Here is a 17,200-nt window from a genome sequence, read left to right on the forward strand (position 1 = left end):
TGAGCCTGCCGTGACCTCAGAGCCTGCCGTGACCTCAGAGCCTGCTGTGACCTCTGAGCCTGCTGTGACCTCAGAGCCTGCCGTGACCTCAGAGCCTGCTGTGACCTCTGAGCCTGCCGTGACCTCAGAGCCTGCTGTGACCTCTGAGCCTGCCGTGACCTCAGAGCCTGCTGTCAGCTCAGCCTGCTGTGACCTCTGAGCCTGCTGTGACCTCAGAGCCTGCTGTGACCTCTGAGCCTGCTGTGACCTCAGAGCCTGCTGTGACCTCAGAGCCTGCTGTGACCTCTGAGCCTGCCGTGACCTCAGAGCCTGCTGTCAGCTCAGCCTGCTGTCACCTCTGAGCCTGCCGTGACCTCAGAGCCTGCTGTGACCTCTGAGCCTGCCGTGACCTCAGAGCCTGCTGTGACCTCTGAGCCTGCTGTCACCTCAGAGCCTTCTGTCAGCTCAGCCTGCTGTGACCTCTGAGCCTGCCGTGACCTCAGAGCCTGCTGTGACCTCTGAGCCTGCTGTGACCTCAGAACCTGCTCTGACATCAGAGCCTGCTGTGACCTCAGAGCCTGCCATGACATCAGAGCCTGCTGTGACCTCAGAACCTGCTCTGACATCAGAGCCTGCTGTGACCTCTGAGCCTGCCGTGACCTCAGAGCCTGCTCTGACTTCAGTCTGCTGTGACCTGAGCCTGCTGTCACCTCAGAGCCTATTGTGAGCTCAAGGTTGGGGCAGGATTTTGTGGGAATGGATCTGAAGAGGTGCCCTCCCAGTAAGGAGAGCATGTCCTGCCAGGCAGCTATATCCTGCCTGTCTGTTTTTCTTCACAAGAATTGAGTTATATGACATTGGACAAATGAGACATTTCATGGTTCTACCTGCAATAGCAATGTCAAGTCCCAAATTCAGCCGTGCTGCAGACATGGGAGCTCCTGGGTGTGGGTGCTGGCTGGGACACGGCCCGGCACCACTGGGAGTTACAATCAAAGCGTCTTCAAGGAGAACACACATTAAACCACACGATTTAGCCTGGGATTTTAAGATGTTTCTCAATTAACCTTTTAAAAGGCCTGAACAAGTGTCCTCTGAATTGTTTTTCTCCCTGGCAAGTTGAGTTCCCCGAATCCCGCTGGGCGTTGCCAAGGCCGCGCAGGAGGCGGGTGCTCCCTGGGAGCCTCGTTCTGTGGGGAGAGCGCGGCGCAGAGCGCGGCTCCCCACGGCTCCTCTGCCATTCCCGGGCCCTGCCTGCGGGGCTGTCCGTGCTCCGATGGAGGCAGGGCCGGGGGCTCGGGGGCCGCCTGCCCGGCGCTCAGCACCGCCCGTGCCGTGCCCGTGCAGCGGGGCCCGGCGGGGCAGCGTCGCCTTGGGCCCTCACCGGGCCGGCACGGCGGCAGCGCCGAGCCCGCCGGGCCCCTCAGGGACCCGGAGAGAGCCCGGGGAGGGACCCCGTCCCCTGCGGGCCTCAGAAAAGACTCCAGTCCCCGCTGCGAGCAGCGGGAGGGACCAAAGCACCGGCGCGCTTATGGGAGTCCACAGCCCTCTCCACATGTGAAATGAGAGCCCCAAGCCCCCCTCATGTGCCTCAGGAGAGACCCCAGCACCCTGCACAGCTTGGGAGAGATCCCAAACCGCCTGCATGCCTCACACAGGATTCCAAATCCCTTGCATGCCTTACAGGGGACCCCCAGTGCCCTCCATACCTCAGAGGGAACTAAAATACCCCTGTGTGTCTCACAAGGGACCCCAGCCCCCGTGCACCTCATGGGGGACTCCAAAGCCCCCAGGTGCCTTACGGGGAACGCCAGCCCAGCCCAGCCCAGCTATGCCGAGTGTTTTGACCTGGAAATCAAATGTAGTTGCAGCTGGGCTATTGTGCCTCCGGCGCTGTTCATTAGCCCTGTCGGGCCCCGTGGCTCTTCCTCATCCCTTCCGTCCTGCCCCTGGCCCAGAGGAGCAGACCCTGTGCAGCACCCTGGATTGCTGATGGCCCATCAGTTCGGTCCGATCGAGTGTGTGTTAATTAAGAAGGAGGAGCTTTGTTTTGCCTGCCGCCATTGCTGGTCAGGCTGTGCCTCTGGAGATGCCCTTGATGCCTTCCCTCTTTTCTGGGCCGTGCCACTGCAGGAGCTCCATGCCCAGGTGATGGCACTGAAGGAAATGTGCCCTCAGCTCAGGCACGCTCAGCACAGGCTCCCCCAGCCCCTCGGGGCCCCGCCGCTGGTCACAGCAGCCCCTGCCTGGCTCCTGCCTGCCCACACCGTGGGCTGCTCCCGGGCATGGAGCTCAGCCATTGCCGGGGTCCTCTAGGATTTGCTGGGGGCAGCACATGGACACTGGGGTAGCAACTCCATGTCTTTATTGGAACACAAAGAGGCCGTCGTCTACGCTGGGTGGGGTGTGGGGAGGTCACCTTCAGTGTCATTTAGAGGGCAGGACCAGAGGGCACAGGTGCAGAGGGAAGGGCCATGTTGGTCTCAGCTGAGGCTGGAGGATGCTGGCTTGGTCCTGGGGTCTCTAGAAGAACTAGGGAATGGGCTGGGACAGGACAGAGTGAAATCAAAGAAGGGAGTGAAGGCAGTTTGGGGATACCTATGAGGGGAGGAAGTGGCAGTGGGATCCTAGAGGAATACAAAGTTTCCCTCTTTCAATGACTGTTCTGGGGTCCTCTTTGCAAAGATCTTGAAAAGGCTGCCCAGGCCCTTATTACTGCTGGAGGAGCTGCTGAAGCTGTCCAGATGTGAGCTCCAGCCACTGCCCTTCAAATGCTCTTGTGAGGAGCTCCTGTGGAGAGAGGAGGTGTCTGAGGCCTCAGCTGGTGCTACCTACAGTAGACTTTCAAAAGGAGTTGTTTGATGGAAAGGTGAACAAACACTCACCATTTTCTCTTCAAGCAACAGGAGATTCCAATGCAGCTTAAAACAAACACAAGCTCCAGAAGAAGCAGGCCTATAGTTAACGCTAGCCAGCAGCATGTTCCCTGACAGACAGCGCTTAAAATGCCCTTCTGGGAGTCGGGAACACGTGTTGTGGTGAGGGCTGCATCTGTGGGAGCAATGGGGAGTGTGAGGCTGTGCTGTGCCCAACTGCTGAGCTGGCAGCACGGTGCACACGGGCAGGACGTTCTCTGTTTCCCCCAGAGCTGGGGCCTGCAGGCACCTTGCCGCCCCTTGGCAGCAGGAGGGACCTTGGGCACCAGTGCCCTTTCCCAGGGGCTGCCAACAAGCTCCAGAGGCCTCCAGGCCCAGGAGCCTCCAGCTTTGGCTGCTGCTGGGCCATGCAAGGGTGGGTGCTGGGGGAAGAGCTGCTGCCACACAGCCCCAGAGAAGGCTGAGCCTGGCACAGCAATTACCTTCTGTAACTGTGTCTGGGTCTGCTTTCATGCCTGTGTCCATGTCCATGTCCATCTCGGGATCTGTGTCCCTGTCTGTGCCTGTGTCTGTCTCTCTCTCTGTGTCTCCGTTCTCCTCCCTTCCTGCAGCATGGGCTGCCACCAAGCCACTGCTTTCTCTGGAAATGGGGAGCCAGGCCCCGGCTCACCTGCTCCCCGCGCTGGCCATGGAGCAGCCTGGGCTGCCCTGGCAGGCAGGGCCACTGCCCGCAGGAGCAGGAGGAAGAGGCGCAGAGCAAGGGCCATGGTGCCTTGCCCTGTGCCAGTTCCCAGCTCTTGCTGCCACCACTGTCCTTCACCGCTTTCCTGACTCCGCTGTCCCAATGTCAGCACCGCTGTCCCCAATGTCAGCACCGCTGCTGCTGCCGCCGCCGCTGCTGCCACAGCAGTTGTGTTCAGGGACTGACTGCTGGGTCCTTGTGGTGCTGTGCAACCACGGGGCTCTGGGGCCTCTGTGACCTCAGAGCCTGCTGTCAGCTCAGCCTGCCGTGACCTCTGAGCCTGCTGTGACCTCAGAGCCTGCCGTGACCTCAGAGCCTGCTGTGACCTCTGAGCCTGCTGTGACCTCAGAGCCTGCTGTCAGCTGAGCCTGCTGTGACCTCTGAGCCTGCCGTGACCTCAGAGCCTGCCGTGACCTCAGAGCCTGCTGTGACCTCTGAGCCTGCTGTGACCTCAGAGCCTGCCGTGACCTCAGAGCCTGCTGTGACCTCTGAGCCTGCCGTGACCTCAGAGCCTGCTGTGACCTCTGAGCCTGCCGTGACCTCAGAGCCTGCTGTCAGTTCAGCCTGCTGTCACCTCTGAGCCTGCCGTGACCTCAGAGCCTGCTGTGACCTCTGAGCCTGCTGTGACCTCAGAGCCTGCTGTGACCTCTGAGCCTGCTGTGACCTCTGAGCCTGCCGTGACCTCAGAGCCTGCTGTCAGCTCAGCCTGCTGTCACCTCTGAGCCTGCCGTGACCTCAGAGCCTGCTGTGACCTCTGAGCCTGCCGTGACCTCAGAGCCTGCTGTGACCTCTGAGCCTGCTGTGACCTCAGAGCCTGCTGTCAGCTCAGCCTGCTGTGACCTCTGAGCCTGCTGTGACCTCAGAACCTGCTCTGACATCAGAGCCTGCTGTGACCTCAGAGCCTGCCATGACATCAGAGCCTGCTGTGACCTCAGAACCTGCTCTGACATCAGAGCCTGCTGTGACCTCAGAGCCTGCTGTGACCTCAGAACCTGCTCTGACATCAGAGCCTGCTGTGACCTCTGAGCCTGCCGTGACCTCAGAGCCTGCTCTGACTTCAGTCTGCTGTGACCTGAGCCTGCTGTCACCTCAGAGCCTATTGTGAGCTCAAGGTTGGGGCAGGATTTTGTGGGAATGGATCTGAAGAGGTGCCCTCCCAGTAAGGAGAGCATGTCCTGCCAGGCAGCTATATCCTGCCTGTCTGTTTTTCTTCACAAGAATTGAGTTATATGACATTGGACAAATGAGACATTTCATGGTTCTACCTGCAATAGCAATGTCAAGTCCCAAATTCAGCCGTGCTGCAGACATGGGAGCTCCTGGGTGTGGGTGCTGGCTGGGACACGGCCCGGCACCACTGGGAGTTACAATCAAAGCGTCTTCAAGGAGAACACACATTAAACCACACGATTTAGCCTGGGATTTTAAGATGTTTCTCAATGAACCTTTTAAAAGGCCTGAACAAGTGTCCTCTGAATTGTTTTTCTCCCTGGCAAGTTGAGTTCCCCGAATCCCGCTGGGCGTTGCCAAGGCCGCGCAGGAGGCGGGTGCTCCCTGGGAGCCTCGTTCTGTGGGGAGAGCGCGGCGCAGAGCGCGGCTCCCCACGGCTCCTCTGCCATTCCCGGGCCCTGCCTGCGGGGCTGTCCGTGCTCCGATGGAGGAGTGTTTTGACCTGGAAATCAAACGTAGTTGCAGCTGGGCTATTGTGCCTCCGGCGCTGTTCATTAGCCCTGTCGGGCCCCGTGGCTCTTCCTCATCCCTTCCGTCCTGCCCCTGGCCCAGAGGAGCAGACCCTGTGCAGCACCCTGGATTGCTGATGGCCCATCAGTTCGGTCCGATCGAGTGTGTGTTAATTAAGAAGGAGGAGCTTTGTTTTGCCTGCTGCCATTGCTGGTCAGGCTGTGCCTCTGGAGATGCCCTTGATGCCTTCCCTCTTTTCTGGGCTGTGCCACTGCAGGAGCTCCATGCCCAGGTGATGGCACTGAAGGAAATGTGCCCTCAGCTCAGGCACGCTCAGCACAGGCTCCCCCAGCCCCTCGGGGCCCCGCCGCTGGTCACAGCAGCCCCTGCCTGGCTCCTGCCTGCCCACACCGTGGGCTGCTCCCGGGCATGGAGCTCAGCCATTGCCGGGGTCCTCTAGGATTTGCTGGGGGCGGCACACGGACACTGGGGGTAGCAACTCCATGTCTTTACTGGAACAGAAGAAGAGGCCGTTCTCTGCGCTGGGTGGGGTGTGGGGAGGTCACCTTCAGTGTTATTTAGAGGGCAGGACCAGAGGGCACAGGTGCAGAGGGAAGGGCCTTGTTGGTCTCAGCTGAGGCTGGAGCATGCTGGCTTGGTCCTGGGGTCTCTAGAAGAACTAGGGAATGGGCTGGGACAGGACAGAGTGAAATCAAAGAAGGGAGTGAAGGCAGTTTGGGGATACCTATGAGGGGAGGAAGTGGCAGTGGGATTCTACAGGAATACAAAGTTTCCCTTTGTCGAAGACTGCTCTGGGGTCCTCTTTGTGAAGATCTTGAAAGGGTTGCACAGGCCCTCATTACTGCTGGAGGAGCTGCTTAAGCTCTCCAGATATGATCTCCAGCCACTGCCCTCCAAATGCTCTTGTGGGGCGCTCCTGTGGAGAGAGGAGGTGTCTGAAGGCTCAGCTGGTGCTGGCACAGGGACCCTCCTGCACAGCAAGGCCCAGGGCTGGCAGGGCTCCCCAGCACGGCTGCAGCTGCTGGCACAGCTTGGCCCAGCTGCACAGCTGCCCCTCAAGGCCCCGGCCAGCAGGGGATGGCTCTGGGCAGGGTCCCTGGCCAGGAGTGGGCCCCAGAGCGCCTCTGCCTTTCCAGGGCAATCTGGGCCCTGCTCTTTCTCCTGCCCACCTTGCTTTGCCTCTGCCCACTGCCCCTGGGGCTGCTCTTGGCCAGGCAGCCTCAGTGGGAGCCAGCAGAGGCTGCAGCCCCGGCGGGCTCCCCAGGACAAGGCCCAGCAATTAAGAGGCCAATGAAAGCACTGGGCAGCAGGAGAACTGTCAGCAGTTATTTGGACAACCACTGACTATCCACAACTCCACAGCATTCTCAACTGGGAATGTTTCCTGCCTACAGTAGACTTTCAAAAGAAGCTGTTTGAGGGACAGATGAACAAAACACTCACCGTTTCCTCTTCCAGCAATACCAGATTCCAACACAGCACAACATGATGACTAGCTCCCCACCAGCCACAATGGCCATTAACTCAAGCAAACACCGTGTTCCCTGACAGACAGCGCTTAAAATGCCCTTCTGGGAGTCGGGAACACGTGTTGTGGTGAGGGCTGCATCTGTGGGAGCAATGGGGAGTGTGAGGCTGTGCTGTGCCCAACTGCTGAGCTGGCAGCACGGTGCACACGGGCAGGACGTTCTCTGTTTCCCCCAGAGCTGGGGCCTGCAGGCACCTTGCCGCCCCTTGGCAGCAGGAGGGACCTTGGGCACCAGTGCCCTTTCCCAGGGGCTGCCAACAAGCTCCAGAGGCCTCCAGGCCCAGGAGCCTCCAGCTTTGGCTGCTGCTGGGCCATGCAAGGGTGGGTGCTGGGGGACGAGCTGCTGCCACACAGCCCCAGAGAAGGCTGAGCCTGGCACAGCAATTACCTTCTGTAACTGTGTCTGGGTCTGCTTTCATGCCTGTGTCCATGTCCATGTCCATCTCGGGATCTGTGTCCCTGTCTGTGCCTGTGTCTGTCTCTCTCTCTGTGTCTCCGTTCTCCTCCCTTCCTGCAGCATGGGCTGCCACCAAGCCACTGCTTTCTCTGGAAATGGGGAGCCAGGCCCCGGCTCACCTGCTCCCCGCGCTGGCCATGGAGCAGCCTGGGCTGCCCTGGCAGGCAGGGCCACTGCCCGCAGGAGCAGGAGGAAGAGGCGCAGAGCAAGGGCCATGGTGCCTTGCCCTGTGCCAGTTCCCAGCTCTTGCTGCCACCACTGTCCTTCACCGCTTTCCTGACTCCGCTGTCCCAATGTCAGCACCGCTGTCCCCAATGTCAGCACCGCTGCTGCTGCCGCCGCCGCTGCTGCCACAGCAGTTGTGTTCAGGGACTGACTGCTGGGTCCTTGTGGTGCTGTGCAACCACGGGGCTCTGGGGCCTCTGTGACCTCAGAGCCTGCTGTCAGCTCAGCCTGCCGTGACCTCTGAGCCTGCCGTGACCTCAGAGCCTGCTGTGACCTCTGAGCCTGCCGTGACCTCAGAGCCTGCCGTGACCTCAGAGCCTGCTGTGACCTCTGAGCCTGCTGTGACCTCAGAGCCTGCTGTCAGCTCAGCCTGCTGTGACCTCTGAGCCTGCCGTGACCTCAGAGCCTGCCGTGACCTCAGAGCCTGCTGTGACCTCTGAGCCTGCCGTGACCTCAGAGCCTGCTGTGACCTCTGAGCCTGCTGTGACCTCAGAGCCTGCTGTGACCTCTGAGCCTGCTGTGACCTCTGAGCCTGCCGTGACCTCAGAGCCTGCTGTCAGCTCAGCCTGCTGTCACCTCTGAGCCTGCCGTGACCTCAGAGCCTGCTGTGACCTCTGAGCCTGCCGTGACCTCAGAGCCTGCTGTGACCTCTGAGCCTGCTGTCAGCTCAGCCTGCTGTGACCTCTGAGCCTGCTGTGACCTCAGAACCTGCTCTGACATCAGAGCCTGCTGTGACCTCAGAGCCTGCCATGACATCAGAGCCTGCTGTGACCTCAGAACCTGCTCTGACATCAGAGCCTGCTGTGACCTCAGAGCCTGCTGTGACCTCAGAACCTGCTCTGACATCAGAGCCTGCTGTGACCTCTGAGCCTGCCGTGACCTCAGAGCCTGCTCTGACTTCAGTCTGCTGTGACCTGAGCCTGCTGTCACCTCAGAGCCTATTGTGAGCTCAAGGTTGGGGCAGGATTTTGTGGGAATGGATCTGAAGAGGTGCCCTCCCAGTAAGGAGAGCATGTCCTGCCAGGCAGCTATATCCTGCCTGTCTGTTTTTCTTCACAAGAATTGAGTTATATGACATTGGACAAATGAGACATTTCATGGTTCTACCTCCAATAGCAATGTCAAGTCCCAAATTCAGCCGTGCTGCAGACATGGGAGCTCCTGGGTGTGGGTGCTGGCTGGGACACGGCCCGGCACCACTGGGAGTTACAATCAAAGCGTCTTCAAGGAGAACACACATTAAACCACACGATTTAGCCTGGGATTTTAAGATGTTTCTCAATTAACCTTTTAAAAGGCCTGAACAAGTGTCCTCTGAATTGTTTTTCTCCCTGGCAAGTTGAGTTCCCCGAATCCCGCTGGGCGTTGCCAAGGCCGCGCAGGAGGCGGGTGCTCCCTGGGAGCCTCGTTCTGTGGGGAGAGCGCGGCGCAGAGCGCGGCTCCCCACGGCTCCTCTGCCATTCCCGGGCGCTGCCTGCGGGGCTGTCCGTGCTCCGATGGAGGCAGGGCCGGGGGCTCGGGGGCCGCCTGCCCGGCGCTCAGCACCGCCCGTGCCGTGCCCGTGCAGCGGGGCCCGGCGGGGCAGCGTCGCCTTGGGCCCTCACCGGGCCGGCACGGCGGCAGCGCCGAGCCCGCCGGGCCCCTCAGGGACCCGGAGAGAGCCCGGGGAGGGACCCCGTCCCCTGCGGGCCTCAGAAAAGACTCCAGTCCCCGCTGCGAGCAGCGGGAGGGACCAAAGCACCGGCGCGCTTATGGGAGTCCACAGCCCTCTCCACATGTGAAATGAGAGCCCCAAGCCCCCCTCATGTGCCTCAGGAGAGACCCCAGCACCCTGCACAGCTTGGGAGAGATCCCAAACCGCCTGCATGCCTCACACAGGATTCCAAATCCCTTGCATGCCTTACAGGGGACCCCCAGTGCCCTCCATACCTCAGAGGGAACTAAAATACCCCTGTGTGTCTCACAAGGGACCCCAGCCCCCGTGCACCTCATGGGGGACTCCAAAGCCCCCAGGTGCCTTACGGGGAACGCCAGCCCAGCCCAGCCCAGCTATGCCGAGTGTTTTGACCTGGAAATCAAATGTAGTTGCAGCTGGGCTATTGTGCCTCCGGCGCTGTTCATTAGCCCTGTCGGGCCCCGTGGCTCTTCCTCATCCCTTCCGTCCTGCCCCTGGCCCAGAGGAGCAGACCCTGTGCAGCACCCTGGATTGCTGATGGCCCATCAGTTCGGTCCGATCGAGTGTGTGTTAATTAAGAAGGAGGAGCTTTGTTTTGCCTGCTGCCATTGCTGGTCAGGCTGTGCCTCTGGAGGTGCCCTTGATGCCTTCCCTCTTTTCTGGGCTGTGCCACTGCAGGAGCTCCATGCCCAGGTGATGCCACTGAAGGAAATGTGCCCTCAGCTCAGGCACGCTCAGCACAGGCTCCCCCAGCCCCTCGGGGCCCCGCCGCTGGTCACAGCAGCCCCTGCCTGGCTCCTGCCTGCCCACACCGTGGGCTGCTCCCGGGCATGGAGCTCAGCCAGTGCCGGGGTCCTCTAGGATTTGCTGGGGGCGGCACACGGACACTGGGGGTAGCAACTCCATGTCTTTATTAGAACACAAAGAGGCCGTCGTCTACGCTGGGTGGGGTGTGGGGAGGTCACCTTCAGTGTTATATAGAGGGCAGGACCAGAGGGCACAGGTGCAGAGGGAAGGGCCTGCGATGGGGTGGCTGTCCGCCCAAGTGCTGCCGGCACTGTTCAGCCCTGACTCCGCCACAACACGGGGGCCTTTTAGTCTGCCAAGCGGGACCACAGCTAAGGCGTGAGCGAAGGAAGAGACGGGACTCTCCAGATAGCAGCAACAGAGAGGTTTATTCCTCTGGGCCGGTGCTCCGAAGAGACACCAGAACCCTGTGTGCGGTCTCTTTTAACAGGGGGTGGTTCACAAGGGGTGGGTAGAGCAGGGAGCAATCACAGGGGTAAGGGAAGTGGCTCAACATATATCAATCATACAAACATCCAATAACTTAACTTAGGGGTGGGGGAACCCCTGATTCTATCTAATCACCCCGGGCCTAGCCTAGAAGTTTGTAGACAGGAGAGAGGCCTGCAAGTGATGGACAGAACCAGGAGTTATATAACTTAATGACTGACATAAAACGAACTTTGAGTAAACAACTTAGGGAGGAACCAAGGAAGGAGAGGAGAAGGGGAAAACCACTTCACAACTGTAATACCTTTAACATTATAAAACAGCACAAATAACATAAGAATGATCATTGGAAATCGCCCACACATCTCCACACCAGTGCCCAGCTCTTGCTGCCACCGCTTTCCCGACACCGCTGTCCCCAGTGTCAGCACCGCTGCTGCTGCCGCCGCTGCTGCCACAGCAGTTGTGGTCAGGGACTGACTGCTGGGTCCTTGTGGTGCTGTGCAACCACGGGGCTCTGGGGCCTCTGTGACCTCAGAGCCTGCTGTCAGCTCAGCCTGCTCTGACTTCAGTCTGCTGTGACCTCAGAGCCTGCTGTGACCTCAGAGCCTGCCATGACATCAGAGCCTGCTGTGACCTCAGAGCCTGCTGTCACCTCAGAACCTGCTCTGACATCAGAGCCTGCTGTGACCTCAGAGCCTGCTGTGACCTGAGCCTGCTGTCACCTCAGAGCCTATTGTGAGCTCAAGGTTGGGGCAGGATTTTGTGGGAATGGATCTGAAGAGGTGCCCTCCCAGTAAGGAGAGCATGTCCTGCCAGGCAGCTATATCCTGCCTGTCTGTTTTTCTTCACAAGAATTGAGTTATATGACATTGGACAAATGAGACATTTCATGGTTCTACCTGCAATAGCAATGTCAAGTCCCAAATTCAGCCGTGCTGCAGACATGGGAGCTCCTGGGTGTGGGTGCTGGCTGGGACACGGCCCGGCACCACTGGGAGTTACAATCAAAGCGTCTTCAAGGAGAACACACATTAAACCACACGATTTAGCCTGGGATTTTAAGATGTTTCTCAATTAACCTTTTAAAAGGCCTGAACAAGTGTCCTCTGAATTGTTTTTCTCCCTGGCAAGTTGAGTTCCCCGAATCCCGCTGGGCGTTGCCAAGGCCGCGCAGGAGGCGGGTGCTCCCTGGGAGCCTCGTTCTGTGGGGAGAGCGCGGCGCAGAGCGCGGCTCCCCACGGCTCCTCTGCCATTCCCGGGCGCTGCCTGCGGGGCTGTCCGTGCTCCGATGGAGGAGTGTTTTGACCTGGAAATCAAACGTAGTTGCAGCTGGGCTATTGTGCCTCCGGCGCTGTTCATTAGCCCTGTCGGGCCCCGTGGCTCTTCCTCATCCCTTCCGTCCTGCCCCTGGCCCAGAGGAGCAGACCCTGTGCAGCACCCTGGATTGCTGATGGCCCATCAGTTCGGTCCGATCGAGTGTGTGTTAATTAAGAAGGAGGAGCTTTGTTTTGCCTGCTGCCATTGCTGGTCAGGCTGTGCCTCTGGAGATGCCCTTGATGCCTTCCCTCTTTTCTGGGCTGTGCCACTGCAGGAGCTCCATGCCCAGGTGATGGCACTGAAGGAAATGTGCCCTCAGCTCAGGCACGCTCAGCACAGGCTCCCCCAGCCCCTCGGGGCCCCGCCGCTGGTCACAGCAGCCCCTGCCTGGCTCCTGCCTGCCCACACCGTGGGCTGCTCCCGGGCATGGAGCTCAGCCAGTGCCGGGGTCCTCTAGGATTTCCTGGGGGCGGCACACGGACACTGGGGGTAGCAACTCCATGTCTTTACTGGAACAGAAGAAGAGGCCGTTCTCTGCGCTGGGTGGGGTGTGGGGAGGTCACCTTCAGTGTTATTTAGAGGGCAGGACCAGAGGGCACAGGTGCAGAGGGAAGGGCCTTGTTGGTCTCAGCTGAGGCTGGAGCATGCTGGCTTGGTCCTGGGGTCTCTAGAAGAACTAGGGAATGGGCTGGGACAGGACAGAGTGAAATCAAAGAAGGGAGTGAAGGCAGTTTGGGGATACCTATGAGGGGAGGAAGTGGCAGTGGGATTCTACAGGAATACAAAGTTTCCCTTTGTCGAAGACTGCTCTGGGGTCCTCTTTGTGAAGATCTTGAAAGGGTTGCACAGGCCCTCATTACTGCTGGAGGAGCTGCTTAAGCTCTCCAGATATGATCTCCAGCCACTGCCCTTCAAATGCTCTTGTGGGGCGCTCCTGTGGAGAGAGGAGGTGTCTGAAGGCTCAGCTGGTGCTGGCACAGGGACCCTCCTGCACAGCAAGGCCCAGGGCTGGCAGGGCTCCCCAGCACGGCTGCAGCTGCTGGCACAGCTTGGCCCAGCTGCACAGCTGTCCCTCAAGGCCCCGGCCAGCAGGGGATGGCTCTGGGCAGGGTCCCTGGCCAGGAGTGGGCCCCAGAGCGCCTCTGCCTTTCCAGGGCAATCTGGGCCCTGCTCTTTCTCCTGCCCACCTTGCTTTGCCTCTGCCCACTGCCCCTGGGGCTGCTCTTGGCCAGGCAGCCTCAGTGGGAGCCAGCAGAGGCTGCAGCCCCGGCGGGCTCCCCAGGACAAGGCCCAGCAATTAAGAGGCCAATGAAAGCACTGGGCAGCAGCAGAACTGTCAGCAGTTATTTGGACAACCACTGACTATCCACAACTCCACAGCATTCTCAACTGGGAATGTTTCCTGCCTACAGTAGACTTTCAAAAGAAGCTGTTTGAGGGACAGATGAACAAAACACTCACCGTTTCCTCTTCCAGCAATACCAGATTCCAACACAGCACAACATGATGACTAGCTCCCCACCAGCCACAATGGCCATTAACTCAAGCAAACACCGTGTTCCCTGACAGACAGCGCTTAAAATGCCCTTCTGGGAGTCGGGAACACGTGTTGTGGTGAGGGCTGCATCTGTGGGAGCAATGGGGAGTGTGAGGCTGTGCTGTGCCCAACTGCTGAGCTGGCAGCACGGTGCACACGGGCAGGACGTTCTCTGTTTCCCCCAGAGCTGGGGCCTGCAGGCACCTTGCCGCCCCTTGGCAGCAGGAGGGACCTTGGGCACCAGTGCCCTTTCCCAGGGGCTGCCAACAAGCTCCAGAGGCCTCCAGGCCCAGGAGCCTCCAGCTTTGGCTGCTGCTGGGCCATGCAAGGGTGGGTGCTGGGGGACGAGCTGCTGCCACACAGCCCCAGAGAAGGCTGAGCCTGGCACAGCAATTACCTTCTGTAACTGTGTCTGGGTCTGCTTTCATGCCTGTGTCCATGTCCATGTCCATCTCGGGATCTGTGTCCCTGTCTGTGCCTGTGTCTGTCTCTCTCTCTGTGTCTCCGTTCTCCTCCCTTCCTGCAGCATGGGCTGCCACCAAGCCACTGCTTTCTCTGGAAATGGGGAGCCAGGCCCCGGCTCACCTGCTCCCCGCGCTGGCCATGGAGCAGCCTGGGCTGCCCTGGCAGGCAGGGCCACTGCCCGCAGGAGCAGGAGGAAGAGGCGCAGAGCAAGGGCCATGGTGCCTTGCCCTGTGCCAGTTCCCAGCTCTTGCTGCCACCACTGTCCTTCACCGCTTTCCTGACTCCACTGTCCCAATGTCAGCACCGCTGTCCCCAATGTCAGCACCGCTGCTGCTGCCGCCGCCGCTGCTGCCACAGCAGTTGTGTTCAGGGACTGACTGCTGGGTCCTTGTGGTGCTGTGCAACCACGGGGCTCTGGGGCCTCTGTGACCTCAGAGCCTGCTGTCAGCTCAGCCTGCCGTGACCTCTGAGCCTGCCGTGACCTCAGAGCCTGCTGTGACCTCTGAGCCTGCCGTGACCTCAGAGCCTGCTGTGACCTCTGAGCCTGCCGTGACCTCAGAGCCTGCCGTGACCTCAGAGCCTGCTGTGACCTCTGAGCCTGCTGTGACCTCAGAGCCTGCTGTCAGCTCAGCCTGCTGTGACCTCTGAGCCTGCCGTGACCTCAGAGCCTGCCGTGACCTCAGAGCCTGCTGTGACCTCTGAGCCTGCCGTGACCTCAGAGCCTGCTGTGACCTCTGAGCCTGCCGTGACCTCAGAGCCTGCTGTCAGCTCAGCCTGCTGTCACCTCTGAGCCTGCCGTGACCTCAGAGCCTGCTGTGACCTCTGAGCCTGCTGTGACCTCAGAGCCTGCTGTGACCTCTGAGCCTGCTGTGACCTCTGAGCCTGCTGTGACCTCTGAGCCTGCTGTCAGCTCAGCCTGCTGTCACCTCTGAGCCTGCCGTGACCTCAGAGCCTGCTGTGACCTCTGAGCCTGCCGTGACCTCAGAGCCTGCTGTGACCTCTGAGCCTGCTGTCAGCTCAGCCTGCTGTGACCTCTGAGCCTGCTGTGACCTCAGAACCTGCTCTGACATCAGAGCCTGCTGTGACCTCAGAGCCTGCCATGACATCAGAGCCTGCTGTGACCTCAGAACCTGCTCTGACATCAGAGCCTGCTGTGACCTCAGAGCCTGCTGTGACCTCAGAACCTGCTCTGACATCAGAGCCTGCTGTGACCTCTGAGCCTGCCGTGACCTCAGAGCCTGCTGTGACCTCTGAGCCTGCTGTGACCTCTGAGCCTGCTGTCACCTCAGAGCCTATTGTGAGCTCAAGGTTGGGGCAGGATTTTGTGGGAATGGATCTGAAGAGGTGCCCTCCCAGTAAGGAGAGCATGTCCTGCCAGGCAGCTATATCCTGCCTGTCTGTTTTTCTTCACAAGAATTGAGTTATATGACATTGGACAAATGAGACATTTCATGGTTCTACGTGCAATAGCAATGTCAAGTCCCAAATTCAGCCGTGCTGCAGACATGGGAGCTCCTGGGTGTGGGTGCTGGCTGGGACACGGCCCGGCACCACTGGGAGTTACAATCAAAGCGTCTTCAAGGAGAACACACATTAAACCACACGATTTAGCCTGGGATTTTAAGATGTTTCTCAATTAACCTTTTAAAAGGCCTGAACAAGTGTCCTCTGAATTGTTTTTCTCCCTGGCAAGTTGAGTTCCCCGAATCCCGCTGGGCGTTGCCAAGGCCGCGCAGGAGGCGGGTGCTCCCTGGGAGCCTCGTTCTGTGGGGAGAGCGCGGCGCAGAGCGCGGCTCCCCACGGCTCCTCTGCCATTCCCGGGCGCTGCCTGCGGGGCTGTCCGTGCTCCGATGGAGGCAGGGCCGGGGGCTCGGGGGCCGCCTGCCCGGCGCTCAGCACCGCCCGTGCCGTGCCCGTGCAGCGGGGCCCGGCGGGGCAGCGTCGCCTTGGGCCCTCACCGGGCCGGCACGGCGGCAGCGCCGAGCCCGCCGGGCCCCTCAGGGACCCGGAGAGAGCCCGGGGAGGGACCCCGTCCCCTGCGGGCCTCAGAAAAGACTCCAGTCCCCGCTGCGAGCAGCGGGAGGGACCAAAGCACCGGCGCGCTTATGGGAGTCCACAGCCCTCTCCACATGTGAAATGAGAGCCCCAAGCCCCCCTCATGTGCCTCAGGAGAGACCCCAGCACCCTGCACAGCTTGGGAGAGATCCCAAACCGCCTGCATGCCTCACACAGGATTCCAAATCCCTTGCATGCCTTACAGGGGACCCCCAGTGCCCTCCATACCTCAGAGGGAACTAAAATACCCCTGTGTGTCTCACAAGGGACCCCAGCCCCCGTGCACCTCATGGGGGACTCCAAAGCCCCCAGGTGCCTTACGGGGAACGCCAGCCCAGCCCAGCCCAGCTATGCCGAGTGTTTTGACCTGGAAATCAAATGTAGTTGCAGCTGGGCTATTGTGCCTCCGGCGCTGTTCATTAGCCCTGTCGGGCCCCGTGGCTCTTCCTCATCCCTTCCGTCCTGCCCCTGGCCCAGAGGAGCAGACCCTGTGCAGCACCCTGGATTGCTGATGGCCCATCAGTTCGGTCCGATCGAGTGTGTGTTAATTAAGAAGGAGGAGCTTTGTTTTGCCTGCTGCCATTGCTGGTCAGGCTGTGCCTCTGGAGGTGCCCTTGATGCCTTCCCTCTTTTCTGGGCTGTGCCACTGCAGGAGCTCCATGCCCAGGTGATGGCACTGAAGGAAATGTGCCCTCAGCTCAGGCACGCTCAGCACAGGCTCCCCCAGCCCCTCGGGGCCCCGCCGCTGGTCACAGCAGCCCCTGCCTGGCTCCTGCCTGCCCACACCGTGGGCTGCTCCCGGGCATGGAGCTCAGCCAGTGCCGGGGTCCTCTAGGATTTGCTGGGGGCGGCACACGGACACTGGGGGTAGCAACTCCATGTCTTTATTAGAACACAAAGAGGCCGTCGTCTACGCTGGGTGGGGTGTGGGGAGGTCACCTTCAGTGTTATATAGAGGGCAGGACCAGAGGGCACAGGTGCAGAGGGAAGGGCCTGCGATGGGGTGGCTGTCCGCCCAAGTGCTGCCGGCACTGTTCAGCCCTGACTCCGCCACAACACGGGGGCCTTTTAGTCTGCCAAGCGGGACCACAGCTAAGGCGTGAGCGAAGGAAGAGACGGGACTCTCCAGATAGCAGCAACAGAGAGGTTTATTCCTCTGGGCCGGTGCTCCGAAGAGACACCAGAACCCTGTGTGCGGTCTCTTTTAACAGGGGGTGGTTCACAAGGGGTGGGTAGAGCAGGGAGCAATCACAGGGGTAAGGGAAGTGGCTCAACATATATCAATCATACAAACATCCAATAACTTAACTTAGGGGTGGGGGAACCCCTGATTCTATCTAATCACCCCGGGCCTAGCCTAGAAGTTTGTAGACAGGAGAGAGGCCTGCAAGTGATGGACAGAAC

The sequence above is a fragment of the Zosterops lateralis genome, assembly GCF_965231275.1.
Source record: "Zosterops lateralis genome assembly, chromosome: 11".
Taxonomy (NCBI): Eukaryota; Metazoa; Chordata; class Aves; order Passeriformes; family Zosteropidae; genus Zosterops; species Zosterops lateralis.